The sequence below is a fragment of the Cibotium barometz genome, chromosome 5, assembly GCF_041138505.1.
Source record: "Cibotium barometz isolate CiBa-2024 chromosome 5, ASM4113850v1, whole genome shotgun sequence".
Classification (NCBI taxonomy): Eukaryota; Viridiplantae; Streptophyta; class Polypodiopsida; order Cyatheales; family Cibotiaceae; genus Cibotium; species Cibotium barometz.
This window is the reverse complement of record NC_141050.1, coordinates 13,814,026-13,841,438: the sequence shown is the minus strand read 5'-3', so window position 1 is coordinate 13,841,438 and position 27,413 is coordinate 13,814,026. Positions and strand designations below refer to the sequence as shown.

The window sequence follows — 27,413 nt, the reverse complement described above, 5'->3', positions numbered from 1 at the left end:
GTTCAAATATTCCGTCAATTGTTTTTCCACCTCCTGTGCTTCAGAGTGGCTTAATCTATAAGCAGGTTTGCTTATAGGTTTTGATCCTGGCATAACTTCGATGCCATGGTCTACTTCTCTAGATGGTGGTAAACCATCTGGTAAATCATCAGGAAAAACATCCTGAAATTCCTCTAGTAAATTCATTAAAGTATCTACGTACTTTTTCTTTAATGTCTCATTCATCTTGGATTTTTTCTTGTTTGAATCACATGCATGCCAAACAGGGTTTTCAAACAGCGGGTCTCGTCCAAGGCTATCTTGTTTTCCTTGTTTGTCTACGCAAACATCATTTATCATTTCATCTACGAAAACAGAATTCAAAAGAGGGTAACAAGCATATACCTCTGCTATCTGGTCTCTGCGGACCGCTGTACACAGCTCCATGGGGGAAATAAGTGGTGTGGCAGGGACAGTACGGTCGCCCTGCAGGGTAATGACTCTACCTTCGTGCTCAAAACATAGCGTATTATGTAAGTAGTTCCGAGCTAGACTAGGGCCCAAGCCATACAGCCACTCCCTGCCTAGATATACGTCTGCTCTGGCTAAGTGCATGACTTGAAAGTCAAGCGGAGCCTCGTAGTCCTACATAGATAATGGGACCCCCAATACTACGGTATTCCATACCGTTTTGTCATATCTGTTGGCTACTCATGATCACTCCGGGTCTCAGTCAACCCCAACTTCTTGACTAACGAGTAGTTCAAGAAGTTGTGGCTAGCTCCATCATCAATAAAAACTGTGACTCTACGGCCACCTATGGTGCCATACATGCGCACCATGTCATGCGGACCTACAGCAGGCTGCCACATCGCTGGTATCACTGAACAACCGTGATGCTCATCACAATGACACACTGTCACCTCTCTGAACTCTGCGGAACTGAGAGGGAGTCTTTGCACTGTATGCAACTGCCTAGAAGATTTACCATCTTTTTTGGGCTCATTGCCACTCGAGCTGGCTTTAGGCTTTGGACGAGTACTCAGCCTTCGTGTGCCCTACATTATTGCAATTAAAGCAGCGATTTTCCTTTCGTGCTTTAATATACTGCTCTTTCTTTTGGATTTCGCTGTCTCTTTTTTTCCTGGATGGTCGCGGTTTTTTAGACCAATGACCACCCTGTCCTTCCTGGTCCGTCCTATCCCCTTGTTTATCACTGCGGAACCCTTTTCTTTTAAGGCCTGACGTCCTCTTTTCACTACCCTCGGCCCTGTTAGAACCACCACGCGCACTATGGCGCTTGATGTCATCAAATATCTGCGCATATTTAATTGCCTCTGCTAAGTCTTTAGGCTGTAAGGGCTCTATGTACTCAAGGTAATCGTCTTTGAGGCCTCTTTTAAAGCCTTGCAATGTCTGGAATGCATCGATTCCCTTTAGCTTGAGTACTATCTCCCTATAGTCTGAGATGTACTGAGTTAGGGATTTGTTCTCCATCGAGCACTTGTCCCATAACTCCCAGCTTCTCTCTGCCTCATTAACAGGCAAAAATTCTTTTCGAAACATCGTTTCAAACTCCGTCCAAGTGGTAGGGCGAGTTGTCAAACTCATCCACCACTTGTACGCTTTGCCGGTTAATGAGAGGCTTTGCCGGTTAATGAGAGGCTAGCCTCTACGGGCTGTATCCAGCTAGGCTGCTGTCGCAGCGCGCGTGCAAATCCGACCACTTCGCTAGAAACATATTGATCGAGTCCTTGTTTCTCTCCTTCTCCTCGCCACTAAAACTAGGCGGCTTTAAGTCTTTTAATAACGACGAAGCTGTCGCTACGGACGGCCCCATAGGCGCATCGGCCTGTACTCTTGCAACCACTGGCGAGGCTACGCTCACCCGTGTCACAGGAGCTCGGCTACCACGAGGAGTCGGAGTACTAGCCGAGGCGGCTGTCATCAGTGCATCTAACCGTGTGGAGATGCTCTGTAGCATCGTGACTAAATCAGCCTGGACTTTATACATATTGGTCAGTTTGGCATTAAGATATTTAAACAGTCCACTAGAGAGCTCCGTCTCTGTCAGGACGTCAGTAGGGTCCAATAGGTCATAATCGTCATCGTCATAATCCAAGAGGTCCTCCTCGGTCCCCTCGACGACGTCGGTGTTCATGTCCTCTGGCTCATCGGCCAGAAAGGGGTCATCTGTCAATGCGGCCACTGTAGGCTCGCTGGGTCCTAAGGCAGGGTCAATAGACGAGGAGGGCGCTAGCGGATCACGCGTGATCGACAAGCGCACTCCGGACCGGACAACGGTCGGGCGTGTATGGCCTGACAATTCGGTCGGGGTCAAACCCATGACCAAGGACAAGAGACTTGAAAAACCTAGAGAAGTAGAAGGCGGTGGAGACACACTACGCCTAGTAGACATCTTTAATTCTTGCAAAAAAACAATGCGAGAACTCAAAAATTACAAAAAAAACGCTATTAAAATGAGCAATGGTGGAGAGAGAATAGTCACCCCCCTTTACGGTCGCCTGTCGATTTGTGTTGCGCTGCGAGCCTCCAGACAGCGCCGCTTCTCCGGGATGCTCTGATCCGAGAGAAAAAATGCCTGCAACTCATAAGAAAAATAAATTTGTTCAGGAGGCTGTGCCTGAAACAGTCGGTTATCCCTTGCTTGGATTATCCCTCCCCAACTGAGAGAGAGGATCCATTTGAATTTAGTTTCATTTTTAATTTTTATTAAAAATGAATAATTAAAATATAAAAAAATAAATGATTTTTTTAACTTCTTCTTCTTCTCCTCTAGTGGCCGCCTGCTGCGCTGGTTGGCTGGTCGCCGCCTGGCCTGGCTGGTAGCGCTGGCTGCGCTGGCCGCTGGCTGCTCTGGTGGCCGTCACCACCTGGCCTGGCTGCTGCCGTCGCCCGGTTGCCGCCAATAAATTGAAGGCTTTATTTTTCAAGCTTTGAAAAATAAATTGAAGGCTTTATTTTCAGCCTTCAATTTGATATGCGAACTACGATGGGGCACGTATTGAAAACAGAGGGACCGCGTGTGGAGCATGTGGTTAAATCGTGCGGACCATGTGGTTCAATCGGCGGGATGCGGACGGCGTCAATTTATACGCGCCGTCGCCCCCTGGCTGGCCGCCGCCGCCGCCTGGCTAGCCTGGCTGGCCGGGTATGGCATGGCTGCCGCAGCCGGTGTCTCACAGTCAAGAGAGAGAGAGAGAGAAAGCGACCGTTGTGGTGTTGTTTCTGCACAACGTAGGCTAGTATTGTTCTCTCGCTTCGCCTTAGATGACCTCTCTTTACACCCAAAACATCTCTCTTTTCACCAAAACGAAACGTCTTTCGCAGACAGCTTCAACGTAAAAGAAAAAAAAAACGTCTTTCGTAGATAGCTTCAACGTTTCACTAGGCGACTTTCTCTCTACCAAACGAAAATGCTTCGCAGACAAGCTTCAACGTAGAAAAAACGAAATGCTTACCTGCTGCCGTTTCGCTTTGGTGTGTGCCGAGAGAGAGAGAGAGAGAGAGAGAGAGAGAGAGAGAGAGAGAGAGAGAGAGAGAGAGAGAGAGAGAGAGAGAGAGAGAGAGAGAGAGAGAATTCTTCCCTTCAAAATGGCCGCCTCCCTCCACACACTCCATTGCGGAGATAAGGATGAGAAGATGAATGGTTGAAAACCATTGAGTGGGCTCCGGTCACGATACCAGTGTTAGATACCTGTAACGTCGCTACGGGCGTTACCACAGGAGGGAACGGCCTCTGGCTCACCACCCAGCCATAGAGGAAGAATGAGGATTGCCCCTCATCCCCCAGGCTATATAGTGTGTGGCCTGCCATCCACACTAGCCTGGCCGCCCATGACTTCGCATGGGCGTCCTCTCCCACTGAACCCCGGACATGGCCATCCGGTCTGCCCGCCGTCGATCATTCATAGGTGTTACAGCCTACGTGACATTACCCCCCCTTAAGAAGAGTTTTCGTCCTCGAAAACAAACTGGGGAAACCTTTTGGAAATTGCACTACGGCGTTCCCAGGTAGCTACCTCCTCATCCCTATCTATCCATTTAACAAGTACCTCCAGGTACACTTTATGTCGGGTTTGTCTGTCACGATATTGTAGAATCTTTTCAGGTTCATGTGGTATCTTTGGTGGCTTTATCAAGTCCACCAAAATATCTGGAGAAACTGCGTTCTCTAACCCGTGAACTAATTTCTTCAGTTTACTGACATGGAAGACAGGATGGACTTGAGAACTCTCCGGTAACTCAAGTTTATATGCTACGTCCCCAATCTTCTTAAGGACTTTAAAAGGACCACAATATCTCGGAGAAAGTTTATTACACTTTCCCGTTTTCATGGTTTTTGATTGCGCAGGAACCTTGAGGAATACAAAGTCACCTTCTGCAAAGGTCACCTTTCTACGTCCTTTATCCACATAAGTTTTAGCGCGATCCTGAGCGCTACGAATGCTCTCACGTGCAGCTCTGAGCATATCATTCATATCTTCAAGGAAATCCTTGACAGATTGAATCTTCTCCTTTTCTAGGCCTACAGCCATCGGAGATCTTGGTTGGAATCCATACATTAACATGAATGGTGTAAATCCAGTCTCGCTGAGTGTTTGGAGCTGTTATAGGCAAACTCCAATAAGGGCAAGTACTCTTCCCAATTAGATTGCTTCTTACTAACATAAGAACGCAACATATCCTCTAGAATTTGGTTAACTCTTTCAGTTTGACCATCAGACTCCGGATGATCTGCCGTACTCATACTCATAGTATCCAACTTTTTGAAGACTTCCCTCGAAAAATGACTGTTGAACTTTCTATCTCTATCCGACACTATATCTGCGGGCAGGCCATATAGTTTGTAGAGACGTTCAATAAAGAGTTTTGCCAACTCTAGCGTTTTAACAGTTTTCTTCGTGGCGATAAACTTTGCCATTTTAGTTAACCTGTCCACTACCACACCCACGCCGAGTCATTCCCTCGACTCGTCTTGGGTAAACCGGTAATGAAATCCATGGAAATGCTTTCCCATTTCCCTTGAGGAATCTCCAGCGGATGGAGTAGTCCTCCAACCTTAAGACGTTCATGTTTATTGACCTGGCACTTATTGCATTTCAGCACATAAGTTTGGACGTCCTTAAACAAACTAGGCCTATAAAACTGTCTTTTTACTAGTGCATAGGTCTTCTGAATCCCAGGATGACCCGCACTTGGACTATCATGACTTTCTTTAAGAATTTGGGCCCGAAAATCACCAATAGTTGGTACACATACTCTACCCTTGTAGAGTAAGTACCTGTCGTCAACGGAGTAATTAGCATTTTTCCCCCCTCGACGAAGTTTATCACTCCCCTTTGAAGTCGTGGCAGTCAAAGGTGATGAAGGGCCTACATCAGAGCTCTCCGGTTCCAAACTATACCCAGAAGACACGGCTAGTCTCTTCGGACTAACTCTCGCTTCCCTTCTCGTTGCACCTTCGGCCAGTCTCCCCGGACTAGCAATACGTGCCAACAACGAGGGAGGTGGTCGTGTCTGTGAAGAAGTGCGTATGCATACAGCGCGCCAGACCTCTGTAAAAGATGGATCATGCTCACATAAACCACGTAGTGACTCCAAGAAATCATTCTTGAAGACTGTGAAACTAAGTTCATTAATCTGTGGCATGCGACTAAGTGCATCTATCACCACGTTATACTTACCTTTCTGGTAACGTATCTGAAGGTCAAACTCCTGTAGAATCTCCGCCCACCGAGCTTTTCTACCCTTCACTTCATTTTGACTTGAAAGCCATTTCAGACTTTCATGGTTCATCCGGACCTCAAAAATAGCACCATATAAATAGTGTCTCCACTTTTTCAGTGCATGAACTATCGCTAGTAACTCTCGCTCGTAAGCCGAGTAGTTACGCTGCGCACGATCTAACTTTTTACTCTCAAATGCAATTGGGCGTCCCCTTTGTATAAGTACGGCCCCAATGGCCTCATTACTAGCGTCTGTTTCCAAAACAAACGGCTCATTTGGATCGACAATAGTCAAAACAGGTGTAGCTGCAACGGTCACCTTGAGCTTATCAAAGCTCTTCTGTTGGGCGTCCCCCCAACTAATGTTTTTAGTTTTTGACCGTAACTGGTCAGTCAATGGGATTGCGATCTTCGCGTAGTCCTTTACATACTGTCGGTAGAACCCTCGACACGAGATTCTTCGGCGCTGGCCATTTAAGAATAGCCTCTACTTTTTCTGGCTCCATCCACGTACCATCGACGGATATAATATGGCCAAGGTAGTGAATTTCTGTTTCAAAAAATTCACATTTGCTCTTCTTTGCAAATAGTTTGTGCTTTCGCAACAACTCGAACACTAGACGCAAATGCTCTATGTGTTCTTTCTGTGTCTTACTGTACACAAGAATATCATCTAGGAAAACTACTACGAATTTTCCCAGATATGGACGTAAAATGCTGTCCATCAACGTCATAAACGTCGCTGGAGCATTGGTTAGCCCAAATGGCATAACTAAAAACTCAAAATGCCTGAAACGGGTCCTAAATGCTGTCTTCGCAACATGTTCTGCTTTTATTCTAACCTGATGATACCCAGATCTCAGGTCTATTTTTGTAAAGTATCTCGATCCATAGAGTTGATCAAACAACTCATCCATGCGTGGCATCAGATACTTGTTCTTAATCGTTATTTGATTAAGAGCCCTATAGTCTATGCACATCCGCATAGATCCGTCTTTCTTCTTTACCAGAAGAATAGGCGATGCCCACGGACTTGAACTAGGCCGAATAAAGCCTTTGTTCAAATATTCCGTCAATTGTTTTTCCACCTCCTGTGCTTCAGAGTGGCTTAATCTATAAGCAGGTTTGCTTATAGGTTTTGATCCTGGCATAACTTCGATGCCATGGTCTACTTCTCTAGATGGTGGTAAACCATCTGGTAAATCATCAGGAAAAACGTCCTGAAATTCCTCTAATAAATTCATTAAAGTATCTACGTACTTTTTCTTTAATGTCTCATTCACCTTGGATTTTTTCTTGTTTGAATCACATACATGCCAAACAGGGTTTTCAAACAGTGGGTCTCGTCCAAGGCTATCTTGTTTTCCTTGTTTGTCTACGCAAACATCATTTATCGTTTCATCTACGAAAACAGAATTCAAAAGAGGGTAACAAGCATATACCTCTGCTATCTGGTCTCTGCGGACCGCTGTACACAGCTCCATGGAGGAAATAAGTGGTGTGGTAGGGACAGTACGGTCGCCCTGCAGGGTAATGACTCTACCTCCGTGCTCAAAACATAGCGTATTATGTAAGTAATTCCGAGCTAGAGTAGGGCCCAAGCCATACAGCCACTCCCTGCCTAGATATACGTCTACTCTGGCTAAGTGCATGACCTGAAAGTCAAGCGGAGCCTCGTAGTCCTGCATAGATAATGGGACCCCCAATACTACGATATTCCATAGCTATAAGCTTCTGCTCTAGCAACTCTCTCTAGCATATGGTCTATGTAGGGCAAGGGGTAGTGATCACGAATTATTGTGGCAACATTAACCTTTTTGAGGTTAATGCACACTGTAAGCTTTTGATTACTTTTGGGAATGATCACTATTTGTGACACCCACTTGATGTGCTCGATCTTGTACATAAATCCTTGTCACTTTTATAGACCACTATCTTGGTCTGAATCATGACCTTGTTTAAGTCGACTTCCCACTGTTGGGTGTGGGTTTCATGTGAATCCACGGCCTTGAGATAGCAAAGCCAGTGAAGATCCATCTCCCTGAGAAAAAGATACTTCTTAGGCTTCCTATATGGTTTCCTTTTTCTTGGCTAAATGACTATGGGTAATGCAAAGGGTTTGGATATGTAGGCACGAGAGCTTGACATTGAGTAGTGACTAGTGGGGCTAGTAAGGCCATTGGTTGCCTTGGTGTAGGGAGCATATTTCATGGTGTCGGAGTCCACCTTACTAAGTTTCCTTGGTATCAACAATGAGCATGCCATTGTTCCCGTGGCACTGGTAATGCCATTGTTCTTGTGGCATTAGCAATGAGCATAATATTATTGTTGTCTAGGCCTTATCATTGAACACTCTGTAGTTATATGATTTTGGTAGAAAATTACTCACCAAAATTATCTCTTCATGGGAATATATGTGGGTGTCCTGCTTGAGTTGCTGGGCTGGGCTTGACCTTGAGGTTGCCCTTAGGATTGGCTCTACCACTATTGGCCTAAACGGCTAAGCAGATTCTTTGCCAACTCATCCATGCTCATGTCCTTAACTAGGACTCTAGATTGTGTTGGATAGGCATCCTTGGTCGATATGAGGCTTTGGATGATGTGTCCCCTTTCTCTTGGCTTGGGTGGATGACTTCTACATGCTTGTCTTGTAGGTTATCTACTAGGTCTATTGCCTCACGATAGCACTCATTAAAGATGTAGTGCCTATACCTATAGAGATGGTCATGAAGCCTCTTGCTATTAAGAGTAAACATAAATCAATCAATGAGAGATAAGTTATTTAGTCTTTCACAGGTGCCACATCTCATGTGGAGATACATGTAGTCCTACATCATTTTTGCTTCCTCCTACTTGAGGTTATAGATTTATGCAATTGGGCTCCATCTCGCTCCCCACCACTGGGAGAGAATCCCACCATGAAATTTATTCTCAAGACCTTGTATCTAGATTTTTTAAGTCAATTTAGTGACCTAAGCCACTGGCCTACTTTTCCTTCAAGGCAAAGTGTAAATGAGCAGATCTTGGTGGGATCCCATGACCTCAAAATTTGATCCAACTTCTCTAGGTAATGAATGGGATCTTGTGTTTCATCAAATTTTGTCACATCATCCTTGAGATGTGGAGTGGCTTGATTTTGCTCAACTCAAAGTCTCTAGGTGTTAGGTTGGTTACAACCCCCCTTCCCATTTTGATTGTTATCCTCGACATGTTTTTTGCATATTCACATGGTAGTGGAATGTAAGGAGGTGGTTACACGAGATTATATGTTTTAGGGTACGAGATCTCTTGCCCTGCATAGTTTCCACACTTATCCTCTTGCTAGCCTAGCTTTGTGGCTGTTGGCCCTCTATATGGCTGAGGACATGTTCTGTGAGTGAGTGATCTTGCTTTCTAAGGAGGTATTCCCTAACACTGTCTCTTTACCCTTCGTCACATTCCTTGTTCCTTGTCCAAACGGCTTTGTGGTTGTTGGCTCATTGTGCAGTCATCACGGACATGTTCTATGAATGTTCTTTGTAGACCACTTTGTAAGGAGGCAGTCCCTTACATTGGCTCTTTACCCTTCCTTGCATTTCTTGTTATGTGTTCCTCATCTAAACGGAGAAGAACTAGAACTTGGTTTCATGGTAAAGGCATTTCTATAATGGTTTTCTGTAAAGAGCGGGACTCCTGCTTGCACTATGTGTGCCTGTTATGTGTATTGTGGAATATTTATCCTTGGTGGTATAGCGAAAAAGACATGTCTCATTCATCGTATCGATTGTTGGGCTATTTGCTGGTGATGTTTGCTCAAGATCAACACTATATGATTGAGACACCGTGGTGTCTAACATGGTTTGACTGCTTCCTGTGGGAGAGCATTTTAAGGTTTCTCGTCCTACTCCCACACCTTCACTAAGGTGGTTAAAAATTTAAGGTGATGTTTAAAAAGCCAGTTGGTGAATTTAGAGTTCAGAGGATCATGGCGGCTCCTATTTCCACATGTTTCTAGGTGTTCCAATGTTTCTCCACTCACGTCTATGTTTCATTGGCTCATTTCTTCCCAAAGCTGCTCACTTGAGGTGGATACGAAGTCTAGCCTTCTTACCTGGCTGCTGAATGTTGGTCTTTTAGTGATCGAAGTCTTGGTGAGCTTGAGGAGGTTTGTGTTTTGATACAAGGAGGTTTGGTTTGCGTTAACCTATGGCAGACATTGAGACGTATTACTTTTTACGTCATATAATTATTTTACGTAGGGCCGGGCTTGTCGGCACCACATGTAAAGGGTAAGGGGATTGGGTGATCACCGATGAGAGGGGCACCTTGAATTTCATTAGGATAAGGGTTAGGATTGGCCGGCCATGTGTGGGCGCCCATGTGTGAACGGCTAGGTCACATATAAAAGTTAAATGTGAGATCCCTCTGCCCCCTCATACGTGGGGCAGGGTTTCTCACTCGGGGCCTCGCCCTCGAATGTCCGGGCACGAGACTAGGCTAGTGATCACTCCAAAAACCGAAACCGGGAAAAATTCCCATGCCCGGAAAGCGGGGACGATTCCACCTTTATGAAAATTTTTAACGAATTTTTCTAACGTGATCAATTCTAAGCTATCATTCAACTGAATAAACCAGATAGGGGCAACCTAAACTCATCCCTAAAGACAATGGTCTTGCAAGAGGCCAATGGACAAAACATTGAAGTTCCATGTTACTTTAGCTATGCTACTCAAACAATCAGTGGAGATGTGGAATTTAGATTCCATGTTATCCTAGATTCCCTTTAGTATGATGTCGTGCTTGGTGGAACTTGGATATGTGACTCGTTGTATATTCACTTGATAAATCTATGCAAACAGTCACCTTGAACACTCCTGTGCAGGCATTGTGCAATTGATCTTACGGGAGGAAGAGACCTTGGAGAAGTTGGAACTTCCAACATATCTTATTGAGAATATCCCAAGAATTATGGTTGGATTGGAACTTTCCAATAAAATAACCACAATTCAAGCACAACTTTACCCAACATGAGAGTAGAATCTCATGACCCTCGAGTTATGGGATTTGTTAGGTCAACCAACACTCATGGCTCATCCTGAAAGAATTCCATTTACATAGGACTTGAGCATGCCATGTCTGGGGTACTTTGAACATACAATGTATATTAAAACTAACCCCCTTACTTGTTGCAAGGTTTTTGTGGTTATGTGTTTTGATTTTGGGACATAAATGGACTATTGCTACCCAAGCACCACTCTCCTTTGCTAGCGATAGGGTCATCATGATGGTCAATGACACATAGTTGACAATACCATATTGCATGGAAGAGAATCCAACCCTAATGGATTTCTATGATGCTAAACGCAAAAAGTTACAAGCCTCTTCATAGAAGCCCCTGTACACAATGACCTACCATATGCATTAATGACCAACTCAGACAAAGCATCTACCCTTCCACTCTATCCTCACCAACAAAGTCTAATTCCAAAACCACGCAATCAACCGCTATGCCTAAAGAAGATCCCCAACTGAAACCATCTATCTCAAAGAAGGAAGTCAAGGGAAAAGCCCCAGAGGAAACTTCTTTCTCTTCATCAACCAACCTCGCCAAAAGAGGGGTTGCATGCTCAAAAGCCTCCACATCAGCAAACCACCACTCTGCAAGAGACTCGAACCATCAACAACAAACTATCACTGATATAATTTGATCATTTTAGTAAATTCAATGCTTTTTCCTGATCCAGGTCAGGCACAGCCATTGATCCACTTATTGAAAAATTTATCAGGGAATTGTCTAACTACTCGAATCTTAGCGTAATCCTAAGATTTTGCAGTTTGATTATTAAAACTCCACTGATTCCAGCCTAACCCCATCCGGCCCATGGGTTAGCCACCACCCTACCACTGGAATCGGTGGAACCAAACAAGTACTCACCCACCCATAATTGAAATGCCATTCTTAACTTTAGCTTTAGAAAACAGATACGCACACACTCCTCTTTAAAACTTTAATCTATAAAACAATCCATTGATAAACAATTTACTGGTTACACATGTCATACTTCAAAATTATGGGTGGGTGAGTACTTGTTTGGTTCCACCGATTCCAGTGGTAGGGTGGTGGGTAACAGATACGCACACACTCCTCTTTATTAAAACTTTAATAAAAACAACATCTTGATAAACAATTTACGGATTATACATGTCATACTTCAAAATTTTTATTGAGTCTTTGTTTCTCAACAAAACAGTATCACTCTAGACTCTCCATTGAGACTAGCAAGTCAACAACGAGATCCAGTGATAGATTATAAAAACATAGGTCCATCATATAATATCTTCCTCGACATACGCATGGATGTCCTCGGCACCGCGAGCCCGTGCATCACCTGGTTAGAACCCTCCAGGATCCTCCTTAGGTGTCCTGGCACTTCACTCAGGGACCGCTTCGTCGGCCCTCGTCCATCGTACCGGAAGCGCACCATTTTAACCATACCGAGGCTGGTCAAGACCTCGGTAGGTTTTGCCATGTGAGCTATCCCTCGAACACTCCCCGCCAGCTGTTTCAACCGAACTTTCCTTAGATAAACATATATGCCAAATGCTCCCTTCAGCATTCTGGCGTAAGATAGTCTTTTAAGAAGGTAGGGTTTCTATGCAAGTTTACAGTTTTGATTTTTGTTTGAATACCATGAGTATATCGTAAATCCCTATCTCAATACTTCTAGATCCAATTTTCAATTCCAAACAGAATTCTTCAAATTCTGTTAACTTGATCCTTAGATCAAAGTCACAAGTCTTAACTTAGTTTTAGATTCGGTGGGTGATTGAATATATTTTCCCTGAACTGGGCACATCGTCATTGATTGAAACTGACGAAGGAATTAGGTCTTGGTCAGAGTTTAGGTCTGAAGGGTTCTTTCTAAAATTATCTTCTTGAAAGGTACTATCTCAGTTTCTCTTTTTCTAAAATTTCTTTCGATGAATATTTGTTTACAAATTCAAAAACATGGATTTCTCGAGGAATATTCATTTACGTCGATCTCCGATTAAAATTTATCTTTTATGCATACTTCTATGCATTAAAATCAATTATGATAAAAGTAACACTTTTATAATAAAAATTTATCTTTTATGCATACTTCTATGCATTAAAATCAAATATGATAAAAGTAACACTTTTATAATAAAAATTTATCTTTTATGCATACTTCTATGCATTAAAATCAATTATGATAAAAGTAACACTTTTATAATAAAATTTATCTTTTATGCATACTTCTATGCATTAAATCAAATATGATAAAAGTAACACTTTTATAATAAAAATTTATCCTTTATGCATACTCCTATGCATGAAAATAAAAATGATAAAAGTAACACTTTTGATATAAAAAAATTTATTCTTTATGCATACTTCTATGTAATAAAAAAATGATAAAAGTAACACTTTTAATATATAAAAAAAATTATTCTTTATGCATACTTCTATGCAATAAAAATGATAAAAGTAACACTTTTGATATAAAAAATTTATTCTTTATGCATACTTCTATGCAATAAAAATGATAAAAGTAACACTTTTGATAAAAAAAATTATTCTTTATGCATACTTCTATGCAATAAAAAATGATAAAAGTAACACTTTTGAAATAAAAAAATTTATTCTTTATGCATACTTCTATGCAATAAAAAATGATAAAAGTAACACTTTTGATATAAATTTTTTTTTATTCTTTATGCATACTTCTATGCATGAAAATGATACTTTGGAATATAGAAACCATAAGGATTATAATAAAAGAAGAATTTTATTTCACTAATTTCAAATTTTTTGCCATAACCTCCTTTGTATGGCTGACCATTTTTCAAATTTCTAAGTCTCTAAAAGTACACCAAAAGTATTGAATTTATCCTAAAGTAAACAACATTATAAAAACTTGACAATTAATCATTAACCATTTACCAAGGATAGAGAATGGTTGGTTTTGCTAGAGAAGAGAGGGGAATGCCTTTCTGTAATGAGCCATAACATTTTTAGAGAAGACATGAAGCATAAAAAATCATTTGAATTATAAAAACCATGAAATAAGTGAAAAAAAAAGAAGAGTCACCAACTTACTAAAGACTTTAATAGCTTTCCTTTGGCTTGAGGGTTTGAGGGTTCAACTCTTGATTGAACAAGAGTGGCCACCTATCTTTGGAAGAGGGAAATGTCAAAAACTAGTGAATTATTAATGAATTCACAGTTCTTGGCTTGGGTGGAATAGAGTAACAATGCATAAACATTATTGAGTTTCAACAAAGGGGAAGGCCTCTATTTATAGGAAAAGTGAGCTCCTAACCAAACAAACTGATTCTAGAATTTTCCAATCCAGTTTGGTTAATTTTTGACCATTTTTTAGGTCATTTGAGCTAACTTTTTGGAACTAGACTTGAATTAGGAGAGAGGAGAGATGAAATATCTCAATTTATGATGATTTAAAACTCAATCAAGCATGTGAAGTAGCGCCTCATTAAATGCTCTCCCCCTTATTTACATATGTGTCAAAATGGCATCATTATACCTAAAATATCTCATATTTTTGATATTACTCATAGTTTCTTACTAATAAACCTTGTACATATTCAACTCTTCCCCTTATGTGAGCATTGAAGGGACTCCCCTTCCTTACATATGTGTCAAAATGGAATCATTATACCCAAAATATCTCATATTTTTAATATCACTCATAGTTTCTTACTAATAAACCTTGTACATATTCAACTCTTCACCTTATGTGAGCATTGAAGGGACTCCCCTTCCTTACACATGTGTCAAAATGGAATCATTATATCCAAAATATCTCATATTTTTAATATTACTCATAGTTTCTTACTAATAAACCTTGTACATATTCAACTCTTCATCTTATGTGAGCATTTACTCATTTTTGGGTATCTTCTTTTACAAAATTGGATTTATCTCCTCCCCACACATGGATTGATCCTATTGGCCCACAAGAACCTTAATTGGACCATATTCTAAAAATTTCTAAAAATCTAGACCCTTAGGCTAAGGTCCTTTATACCCAATTCCAGTTAATTCCAATTGCACATTGGAAAGTTGCAACTTATATATAAATAAAGAAATGTTTTTTTGGAGAAAAAATTCCCTGTTGTATAAGTGATTGTTTATAGACGATCTGATAAAGAAAAATCTGTTATCGGACATATGTCATAGATCTCCAATAAGATCATTGTCTTGTTTAAGAAATTGATTTCCGAACCTCTTAAGTCTTAGGATCTCATGACGATATCAATATAAAAATTTAATAATATATAATTTTTGGCAGAATCATGAGACGAGGAAACCGTGGCCGTCAGCCAGACCCTCTCTCTGAAGATGACGAGCTTGACCCTGATGTTCATAAGGCTCTTCATAGGACTCAGCCAGGAAGGAGAAGGGAGAACCTAGGTGAGGCTGTGGAGAAATGGGTGGAAGCCATGGAAGAATATTTTGATGTCACAGGTTATAATGAGAGGAGAAAAATGGCTCTTGCTAGGCTGAAAATAGTGGAAACAGCCCGAGTAGCATGGAGGAACCACTATGACACCAACCGTCTGGACAAAAATACTCAGTCCTGGACCGACCTAAAAACCTATTTGAGAAAGAGATTTTGTCCCCTTGGATTTTTGGAAACCAAAATGAACGAATTCTTAGAGCTAAAGCAGGGGAGCAAAACCATCGAGGAATATCACCACGCCTTTGCTCTTCTACTCAAATATTCACCACCTCTTAAAGAGCAACTCATGGCGAGGTTCATTCAGGGAATGAACAACACATTGGTCAAAAATGCCAAGCCAGTGTCCATGGTGGCTGAAGCTCTCAGAATGGCGAAGGACTTTGCCAAAGCCTTCATCACGTAAAAGTTCCGCCAAAGCCAGCTCCCTTATCCTTCAAGAGATTTCAGACACCGGGAAGTTCTTCCAACTTTCTGCCTCCAAAGAGACTCCAAGGTCCTAACCAGAATGTGGAGACGGGAAGCTTTAGAAATGAAGGGAGACCTTTCCCCCGAAGTACATTCTCCGGAACTCCGGCTCTCTCCAAAATGCAAAGAGAAGACCTTCGAAGCGAGAACAGATGCTTGGGATGTCAAGGTCTTGGTGGACACCAGCTCAAGGACTGCCCATCTCCTTCTGTGGGCCAAGGAAGCCAGGGTCCCAGAGTTCCGAGACGGACTCCTTCTTATTGTGCCAGAATCAGGGAAATCCTAGGAGAACTCCAACTCAGCCATCTGCCTCTGTCCAGAGTAGCCTCAGAACTCCTTCCCAGAATTGGGGCAACGAAAGAGAAAGAATTTCACCTCTCAGACTGCAGCAACCAAGCAGTCACAATAGCAGAAGTAGTGGAAGAAGAAAGAGGCCAGATTTATGCAGCAATTGAAAATCAAGGGCCAAATCGTCAGTTCTCCGTGATCAATACTCCAGCTGAGTATCAGGGTAAGCCTTTTAAGCTTTTGATTGATTTAGGCAGTACTCATTCTTTCATTTCCCCTGGATGCTTGCATAAGCTAGTCTTAGATCAAAAATCAGGAAAATCTATGCAAGTTGAATTGGCAAGTGGGAAGATTCATTTCACTCACCTTGAGACAAATCGTATTTAGTTCCATCTAGATGGGAATTTAACTGACTGTCAGTTCAGAGTTATACCTTTGGGAGTTTTTGATGGGATCCTTGGAATGGATTGGCTCTACAAAAATCAAGCTGACATTCACTGTCATAATGGAACCATTTCCTTCTGTGACCTTCACGAAAACAAAGTTCAAGGAACCGGAATTTCAGGATCCCCAAGTTTGCAGTTAGTAAAGGCTTCTAAGTTACTAAAAGGACTTAGAAAGAAACAGCGCATTTATCTTGTCAAAATGAATCCGGTAGACTCAAAGTTAAAAGCTAAAGAACCTGAATGGTTAAGTGAATATGATGATTTATTCCCAACCAGCAGAGCTAACAGAGATGCCTCCAATATGGGAAGTAGATCATATGATAGAATTGACCCTAGGAGCTCAGCCACAGTAGCCATGCGCACGTACAAAATGCCAGTTCCTGAAGCCATCAAACTCAAGGAACAACTTAGACAGCTGTTGGAACAAGGGTTTGTAAGACCCAGTGTTTCACCTTGGGGTGCGCCAGTTCTCTTTCAGAAAAAGAAAGATGGAACGCTAAGACTTTGTGTGGACTACAGAGGTCTAAATCAACTGACAGTTAAGAATAAGTATCCTATCCCCAGAATTGATGAGCTTCTGGACAGGCTAAGTGGAGTCCAGATCTTCACAAAGATAGATCTCAAATCAGGGTATTATCAGATCAGGATTAATGAGCAAGATATCTCGAAGACAGCCATCAATACTCAGTATGGGCATTATGAATTCACTGTCATGCCGTTTGGATTGACAAATGCCCCAGCTACATTCAATCGCTTAATGCAGGACATTCTCAGAGAATACTTGGATGATTTTGTTCTTGTTTTCTTTGATGATATTCTGATTTACTCAAAGAATGTAGCTGACCATGAAGCTCATGTCAGAAAAGTTCTTGAGATTCTAAGGAAGCACTAACTCGTTGCCAAAAAGAGCAAATGCACTTTCTCTGCCGACCATGTTGAATACTTGGGCTTTCTGGTATCAAAAGATGGAATTTCTCCAGATTTTGCAAAAGTCCAAGCAGTCATAGATTGGCCTGAACCAAAGACAGTGAAAGAAGTCAGAGGATTCTTGGGATTGACTGGTTGGTATAGAATTTTTATACCAAAGTATGCTCTCATAGCTTCCCCCTGACTAATCTTCTCAAGAAGAATATTCCATTTCAATGGTCTGCCAGGTGATAGAGTGCTTTTGATAAGCTAAAGCCTACCTTGGTAACCAATCCCGTTCTGAAGCTGCCAGATTTCTCTCTACCCTTTGAGGTAGTAACTGATGCTAGTGGTTTTGCCCTGGGAGGTGCACTCATGCAGGAAGGTCATGCAGTGGCCTATGAATCCCGAAAACTCAGAACGCATGAAAGGAATTATGCTGTCCATGACTTGGAACTACTTTCAGTAGTATATGCTCTAAAATTGTGGAGACATTACCTACTAGGTCAAAGATTCACTTTGATGACTGATCATCAGAGCTTAAAGTGGATCTTCACTCAGAAGGATCTCAACATGCGCCAAAGAAGGTGGATGCAGACCCTGCAGGAATTTGATTTTGAAATCAGGTATCGCCCAGGCAAAGAAAATGTGGTAGTAGATGCCCTCAGCAGGAAAACCTCCTTGCTTGCAATTACTATAGTGTCAAATCCTTTGATTATTGAAGCAAGAGAGAAGATCATGCAGGATAGATTCTTTGGCCCTATTGCTACCCTACTTATGCAGGAAAGCAAAACTCCACAGGAGTTGAACCGAGCTCAAGGGTACAGCCTGGATGATGGAATTATGTATTATAATCGCAGGCTATGCATTCCCAATGATGAGGGAACCAAGGGACAAATTCTGAATGAAGCCCATGACAGCCTTATTGCAGGACATCCAGGTTTCATCAAAACCTACATGTCTGTAAAGAAAAGCTTCTTTTGGCCTGGTCTGAAAAAGGATGTACTGAATCATGTACATCAATGTCTAACATGCCAGAAAGTCAAAGCTGAAAGAGTAAAAATGCTTGGGAAGTTACATCCATTGGACATCCCCCAGATGAAGTGGGAATGTATCAATATGGACTTCATTACTGGATTACCTTCAGTGCAATCAGGTTACAACTCCATCTTCATGGTAGTTGACAGACTAACCAAAGTTGCCCATCTGATTCCAGTAAAAGAAACCTACACTGCAGTGGATGTGGCCAGAGTGTTCCTTAAGGAAATCTTCAGATTGCATGGCCTACCCAGGAGAATAATAAGTGATCGAGATCCCAAATTTACTTCAAGGTTCTGGACTACATTTTTCGAAGCAGTGGAAACTTTCCTGGATCTCAGCACAGCTTATCACCCTGAGACCGATGGTCATAAACCAAGTAATCGAAGATATACTTCAGTCATGCTATGGCAGGGAACCCAAGAAGTGGCTAAGCTATCTGCACCTAGTCGAGTTCGCCTACAATGCTTCTTATCATCGAAGTATCGGGATGAGCCCTTTTAAAGCTCTATATGGACAAGATTGCTTAACTCCATTAACTTGGTCTAACTCATTGATTAGGTCGAGATGTCCAGACAGATGCTTGACGACATGGAACAGCAGATGCAGGCAATTCGTAAAGATATTAAAGCTACCCAGGATCGACAGAAGCAATATGCAGATAAGAAGAGGACAAACAAAGAATTCAAAGAAGCAGATATGGTCTTCATTCGAGTACGCCCCAAAAGAAATTCTCTATCTCTTGGGAAGTATAAGAAGTTATCCCCCAAATATTGTGGGCCATATCTGATTACAAAGAAAGTAGGTGACTTAGCCTACGAGCTTCTTCTGCCTCCTCATCTTAAAGTACATAATGTATTTCATGTCAGCCTTCTTAAAAAGTATATACCAAGCCCAAATCATGTGCTTGATGATGAAATCTTAACTTCTTCAACCCAAGGGCAGATGGAACTCCAACCTGAAGTAATCCTTGATGTTCGAGAAAGATTCTTAGGAACAGAATTCTGAGAGAATTATTGGTCAAATGGAAGTTCTATCCTTTTGAAGATGCCACCTGGGAGAAAGAAGCCGATCTGTTATTACGAGATTACCCCCAGTTTGCGAGATGAGGACATCTCGCGTTTTTCAAGTGGGAGAGAATGTAAGATTCCTCCCCAGCCTCTCAAGATGTCTAGCATCTTCCCCTGTAATCAATTTCCTCTTCAGAAATATAAAAGATCTTGTTTCTACATGTTTTAGCCTAGAGAGAGAAAATATTCTAGAGAGAGAATATTCAGATTTTGAATATTTTTGGATGGAAAAATAACTCTCCTTATTAAAATAAGTTTTCTCGAAACAGAAATTCAAAAAGATTTTGAGAAGGTGAATTAGAAATTAAGTATAATCTGTTCAAGAGGCATTATCTTGAGGTGAAGATTTTTTCGAAATTTTAAATTAAGGTTCCTATGGACCAATAAGATTCATCCAAATGTAGGGAGGAGATAAATGAAGAAATAAAAGAAAAATCTCCCAAAAATGAGTAAATACTCACATAAGATGAAGAGTTGACTAAGAACAAGGTTAATAGTTAAAAAGGGGAGATATTTAGAAGTAATGATGCATTTTTGACACCTCTGCATGGGGATTCCCCCCCTCATGAATGAGGCACCTACTTCACATGTGCAATTGAGTTTTAAATCTTCAAAAATTGAGATATTTCATCTCTCCTCTAATTCAAGTCTAGTTTCAAAAAGTTAGCTCACTGAAAATGGTCAAAAATTGACCAAACTGATTTGAAAAATTCTAGAATGAGTTTGTTTGGTTAGGAGCTCAATTTTTTCTATAAATAGAAGCCTCTCTCTTTGTTGAAAAACAATAGTGTTTATGCACTGTTACTCTACTCCTCCCAAGCTGAGAATTGTGAATTTATTAATAATTCACTAGTTTTTGACATTTTCCTCTTCCAAAGATTGGTGGCCACTCTTGTTACAAACAAGAGTTGAACCCTCAAACCATCAAGCCAAAGGAAAGCTCCAAGAAATTATGTAAGTAGAGATTCTTGTAATTTTCTTTATTGATTTTATGTTTTTCTAATGTTTATGATTGTTTGAAGTGATAAATGGATGCTATGCCTTGATCGAAAGGGTTTTTCCCTCTCTCTTCTTAGAATCAATCCTTCTTTATCCTAGTTAAGTGATAATTATTGGAATTAAACTTTTTATAATGTTTTCTCTTTTATAAGTGAATTTTGATTAATATAGATTACTTTAAATCAATTAGAGTTAATTTTTAAGACAAATTAAGTAGAAAAATTTAAAAAAATGGTCCGCCATACAAAGGAGGTTATGGTGAATTTTTTTGGAAATAAGTATTATCTTTTATTATGCTAAAAGAGTATTCCCTATCATTTCTATACTCTAAAAGTGTCATTTTCATGCATAGAAGATGCATATTGTTTATTATCAATTAGAGTTAATTTTTAAGACAAAATTAAGTAGAAAAATTTAAAAAATGGTCAGCCATACAAAGGAGGTTATTGTAAAATTTTTGGAAATAAGAATTATCTTTTATTATGCTAAAAGAGTAATTCCTATCAATTCTATACTCTAAAAGTGTCATTTTCATGCATAGACGATGCATATTGATTATTATTATTATTTATACATAAAAGAATAATCTTTTTATTATGAAAGTGTTACTTCATCAAAATAGATTTTTATGCATAAAGGAATAATTTTCTTTTTATTATGAAAGTGTTACTTTCATCAAAATAGATTTTTATGCATAAAGGAATAATTTTCTTTTTATGAAAGTGTTACTTTCATCAAAATAGATTTTTATGGATAAAGGAACAATTTTCTTTTTATTATGAAAGTGTTACTTTCATCAAAATAGATTTTTATGCATAAAGAAATAATTTTCTTTTTATGAAAGTGTTACTTTCATCAAAATAGATTTTTATGCATAAAGGAATAATTTTCTTTTATTATGAAAGTGTTACTTTCATCAAAATGGATTTTTGTGCATAAAAGAATTTTTATTATTATAAAAGTGTTACTTTTATCATAATTGATTTTCATGCATAAAAGTATGCATAAAAGATTATTTTTTCTTATAAAAGTGTTACTTTTATCATAATTGATTTTCATGCATAAAAGTATGTATAAAAGATTATTATTTTTATTATAAAAGTGTTACTTTTCCATAATTGATTTTCATGCATAAAAGTATGTATAAAAGATTATTATTTTTATTATAAAAGTGTTACTTTTATCATAAATGATTTTTATGCATAAATGGGTACATAAAAGTTTTTTTTTTAAATTAAAAGTGTGATTATCATAAAAGATTTTTATGCATAAACTTTTTATGCATAAACATATGCATAGAAGATATATATTTTATATTAAAAGTGTGATTTTCATCATAAATGATTTGTATGCAAAAATATATGCATAAAAGAAATTCTTTCATGTTAAAAGAGTGATTTTCATCATAAATGATTTTTATGATGATAAAAGTGTGACTTTCATCAGAATTGGATTTTATGCATAATTAGATGCATATAGAATCTTTATAATTAAATAAGGGTTCTCTTTAATCTTCTGTTAATTTTCGTAAAAATTAGAAAAATAAATAGGTAGATAATATGTGAGAGGAAATTCTACCATTTCATATTCACTAAGATGGTAATGAGAAAATTCAATTAAACTATCGAAGTCGGAGATCGAGATAAATGATTATTTTATTCCTCTTAAGAAATCCATGTTTTAGAAATGTGTAAGCAAATATTCGTCGAACGAAATTTAGAAAAAGAGAAATTGAAATAGTACCTTTCGAGAAAGATAGTTTAGGAAGAACCTTTCCAGACCCAAACTCTGATTCAGACTATTGACCAAGACCTAATTCCTTCGTCAATGATGATGTGATCAGTTTAGGAAAAATGCACTCAAAACACCCACCGAATCTGAAACTAGTTAAGACTTTTGATTTTGATCTAAGGATCAAGTTAACAGAATTCGAGGAATTCTGTTTGGAATTCAGACATGGATCTAGAAGTATTGGGATACGGATTTAAGATTTATTCATGGTATTCAAACAAAATCAAAACTAAAAACTTGTAAAGAAACCCTGTTTTCTTAAAGGACTGTCTTACGCCAGAATGTTGGAGGGAGCATTTGGCATATATGTTTATCTAAGGGAAGTTCGGTTGCAACAGCTGGCGGGGAGTGTTCAAGGGATAGCTCACGCGGCAAAGCCTGCCCAGGTCCTGACCAGCCTCGGTATGGTTAAAATGGTGCGCTTCCGGTACGATGGACGAGGGCCGACGAAGCGGTCCCTGAGGACACCTAAGGAGGATCCTGGAGGGTTCTGACCAGGAGATGCACGGGCTCGCGGTGCCGAGGACATCCATGTGTATGTCGAGGAAGATATTATATGATGGACCTATGGTTATTGTAATCTATCTCACTGGATCTCGTTGTTGACTCGCTGGTCTCAACGGAGAGTTCAGAGTGATACTGTTTTGTGAGAAACAAAGACTCAATGGAAATTTTGAAGTATGACATGTGTAACCAGTAAATTGTTTATCAATGGATTGTTTTATAGATTAAAGTTTTAAAGAGGAGTGTGTGCGTATCTGTTTTCTAAAGCTAAAGTTAAGAATGGCATTTCAATTATGGGTGGGTGAGTACTTGTTCGGTTCCACCGCCGATTCCAGTGGTAGGGTGGTGGCTAACCCATGGGCCAGATGGGGTTAGGCTGGAATCAGTGGAGTTTTAATAATCAAACTGAAAAATCTTAGGATTACGCTAGGATTCGAGTAGCTAGTCTCAATTCCCTGATAAATTTCTTAAATGAGTGGATCAACGGCTGTGCCTGATCTTGATCAAGAAAAAAGCGTTGAATTTACTAAAATGATCAAATTATATCAGTGATAGTTTCCTTCTATCTGGTTTATTCAGTTGAAGGATAGCTTAGAATTGATCACGTTAGAAAATTCGTTAAGAAAATTCAAAAAGGTGGAATCGTCCCTGCTTTCCGGGCATGGAAAAATTTCCCGGTTTCGGTTCTCGGAGTGACCACCACTAGCCTAGTCTCGTGCCCGGACATTCGTGGGCGAGGCCCCGAGTGAGAAACCGTGCCCCGCGCATGAGGGTGTTGCTTCCACTGTCAGCTACCGGGCCGATGCACGGAGGGGGCAGAGGGATCTCACATACATTACCTACAACAATGCATACTAGTGCATATCGACCGTATGTACCTATCGCTACTCATGCTCATGTAGCTCCTATGCCTCCTGTTATGCCAATGGCGTATGCTCCACGAATGCCTTATCAGAACCCTTATCCAAGAGGAGCTAACGCTAGTCACATATTTTATCCTGCGTCAACTGCATACATACCAAGACCAATGCCAATTCCTATCAACCAAGCCATCCCAGAAGTGCCTCCACCAGCTATGCCTGCTCACTTAGGTGATCTAGCAGTGTTTTCTCAAACGATCAGACAATCTATTGCGGAAAACATGCATGGCATACTTGAGAGAGAGCCTAGAAGCAAGGCGGTACAAGTTGCCAAGCTCACTCAGAACTTTAGTTTCGTAACGAAGATGTTAGGAAGCACATTGAAGTTTTTGAACACGTGTGCGATTCCTTGGAAGAGCACAATGAGCTACATAAGTAGTGTAAATCCTTAGGCCTAACCTTGAGTGGAAAAGCCAGAGATTGGTATCGAACTTTAAGGGTTGAAGAGCGTACTCACTATCCCACTCTCAAGAGATTGTTCTTGAAAGAATATATACGTGAGGGTGTGCTTTGGGGTGTAGCATCTCAACTCCAAAAAGCTGAACGCGAGGAAGGAGAGTCAGTGAGACTTTATAAGTCGACTAACGCATCTAAATTCTTGCTGTATTCCCGACGACGATGAGCACTTTAATAACAAGCAACTTCTTGATAGATTCATCCGAGGATTGCGCCACGAGGACATATACAATGGCCTAGTCATTAGAGGTCTTACGACGTGGGAAGCAGTCACTGCCAATGCAATCCAGTTAGAAGACAACTTGATGATTGCAGGTAAAAAGGTGTCTTCGGAGACAAAGTCTGTTAGTTCGCAAGTATCTGGGCACGAGCCAATGATTGTAAAACCTATTGCCAAGGAGCCCAAGATATCCGAAATGTCTATAGCTGACCTTACTAAGGCTCTCCAAGAATACTTTAGGGGTAATCGAGCTCCTCAAAATAGCCATATGTACCTAAGAAGAGAGCAACAATGGTGTTCGGTTTGCTTAGGACCACATAGCACGAGTGAATGTCCCACATTCAGAGTTAAATTCAATGGGACTTCCTCAAGTACCCGCACTGATGCCTACACCACCTGTCGAGCAACTGTCACAACACATAGTTCCAAGGAACCCAAATTTAGTCCAGTCTGTGCTGTTACCACCGCCAGTGCTAGGACCACAACCTCTGCATCCGAGGGTTACCCCTATAAACCAGATGGGTTGAGTCACATAGTGCGTGTAGGGATTATGAAGAGGATATAGACCCCACTGTTCCATATGGGATTGATACGTTTGAAATGACTAGTATTACATGGAGGATCATTTCGGGCAAGTCAAGCTTGTATATCAAGCGGCTACTCTCACCACAAGAGGGAAAAACCTTAATACCTTTGCTAGGAGACCACCTCTTCAATGCTACGATTGTGGTGGACCGCATCGTGTAGCAGAGTGCCCTAATAGGCTACAGAAGATCGCTACTCAAATGCAACCAAATCAAGGGAGCACGTTGGGAATGCCGGTACTTACATGTAATCGTTGTTGTGGCATAGATAATTTGATTGCTCAATGTCCACATAATCCAAGTGCACCCAAGATTACGCCATTGAATTTGGTTGAGGTCACCAATGAGGCACTAGGAGCCACACCTGTTGTACCCACAAATGTAGTCACACGGTCAATGCTTCAAAATCAAAACTACATTCTTGAAGAGAGGGATACTGCATCAATTGCTCGAGCAAAGAAAAAGAAAACGCGACGAAAGAGATCGCTTAATGCCACAAGCTCCAAACCTAGTTCAAAGACTAATATAGGGACAAGAGAGAGGACCCTATGTGTATGAATGATCCTGAAGATGATTCTGATTCAATAGAGACCATGGAGACCAAAGTCACTACTTTAAGGGAGAAACCCACTCGGGAGCGCAACGAAGGAGAATCAAGCAAAGACATAAATCGGGGGAAACAAAAAGAAACTCCTCCTGCCCCACAACCAAGTCAGCCAATACCCTCTCGACTACCCAGACTGACTGAGACTCTCAAAGACAAGCCACGTGGGCCAAAAACCCTCAAAGAAAAAGATTGGGACTTACCCAAATCCAGTAGAGGAGATTGAACGAGTGCAACACTTAAGGGGTTTGGTGGAAGAAACACAAAGAGAACTGGAGCCAGAACCTAGAAAAATCAAGATCCCAGACACAGTGTTTCACACGACTTCAGCCTCACAGGAGCCATAAACAGTTAGCTATACCTAGTATCATTTGGGGAAGAAAGTGAGGATAGGACATCAGGAAGTGGGCAGACACCCTTCTTTCTTGAAGAATGGTTAGTGAGGGAATTCCTGACCCCATCGAAGAGGAAGTGATTCCATCTTCACCAGTCCCTAGTCAAGGGTCGATATCTCAAAAAGTACCATTGAATGTGTCCATAGTAATGGATTTCATGTCCTCTGAAATCAGAACCACGATCATATCCAAGTTATACAAAGATCGAGAGCTATTCTTAGCTCTTCAGGCATTTCTCAATGGAGAACTGAAGGCGAGGTTATCACAATTTGCAAATATGGATAGACCCGACACGCTTCAAGATGAGGAGGAACATTTGGATCTACAGCCCAACCTAGATGAAGACTCGGTCGTTGAAATACCTGTTAACAAGTTGGACAGTACTTTGAAGGTGACGAATCTAATGCAACCCTCCCCATTACTACCAAGGGATTAACTCTAAAGGGAATCCTTAATGGTGGTGTTGGAGTGAGCATTGTGACTTAAAACTGCTGGGAATCTATGGGAAGACCTCACCTAGAAGTCACAAACATAGTGGTTAAGATGGCAAACGGAACTATAGCTAAACCTATTGGAATGCTAAGGGACCTTAAGATCAAGGTTCTGGGATACAAGGTAAGGCATACCTTCATTGTAATGGATTTTTCTAAGCATCCTATGTCATATCAAATGATCTTAGGACGTCCTTTCATGAGGGAAGCACAAATGGTGCATGACTGGTCAAAAAACCATGTCTACTTACAATTCTAGGACTCTATCATTTGAGTTGATCTTGAAAATGGTTGCGCGCATCCTTTAGGAAGCAAGGTTATCATTGATAATCGATCGGATACCACTATTCACTCAGCCCCATTAAAGTATTGCTATACATGCAAAAAGGAGACTGATGATGGGAAAGATTCTCCTTATATGGATGTCCTACCGGGCATGACTGAGTGAGATAACGTACATTGGATACACCTAGCGACAACTACATGGGGAAATAGAGGCACAAGTTGGGTAACACCTGAGGGGCAAGATATGCCACCATTAGTGCTAGTAAACATGATAGGTGTTATGCACTTGACTTCTGATGGCAAGAAAGTGGCAAACTCCCTTGACACTAAAAGTAGCGAAAAGTCTAACCAATGCGACTCCGAGTCTAAATCTCAAGAAGAAACTGAATCTGAGCCTGATAGGGGGTATGAATTGAATATTCACCCAAGTGTGGAAGCCACGTGCTCAAGGCCTAGGACCGTAACCTTTGCAGATCATCCAAGAGTGAGGGGGGCACAAGTGAAGATCGATCAAGTGAGTCTGAATCTGATATAAACAAAAATCAAAAACTAGGTAAGAAGAAGATGAGACATAAGCGACAATGCTATCGAGCTAATGTACGAGCTAGAATAAACAATCCACTGTAGAGAATGGCTTAGTTATGTAGGAGCATATGACGCTCATCGGAAGTTAGTGGATAATTGGGGAGAATACCTCCAAAGTGTCATGTGGTGTAGTCCGCAACCTCATGACATCG

The 27,413-nt window shown here is 40.7% G+C and overlaps 1 pseudogene; it reads left to right on the top strand.

The window, feature by feature from the left end:
* LOC147638092 (uncharacterized) overlaps positions 1-27,164 on the top strand; it is a 38,007-nt pseudogene extending 10,843 nt beyond the window's left edge.
* Positions 27,165-27,413: the final 249 nt, after the last annotated feature.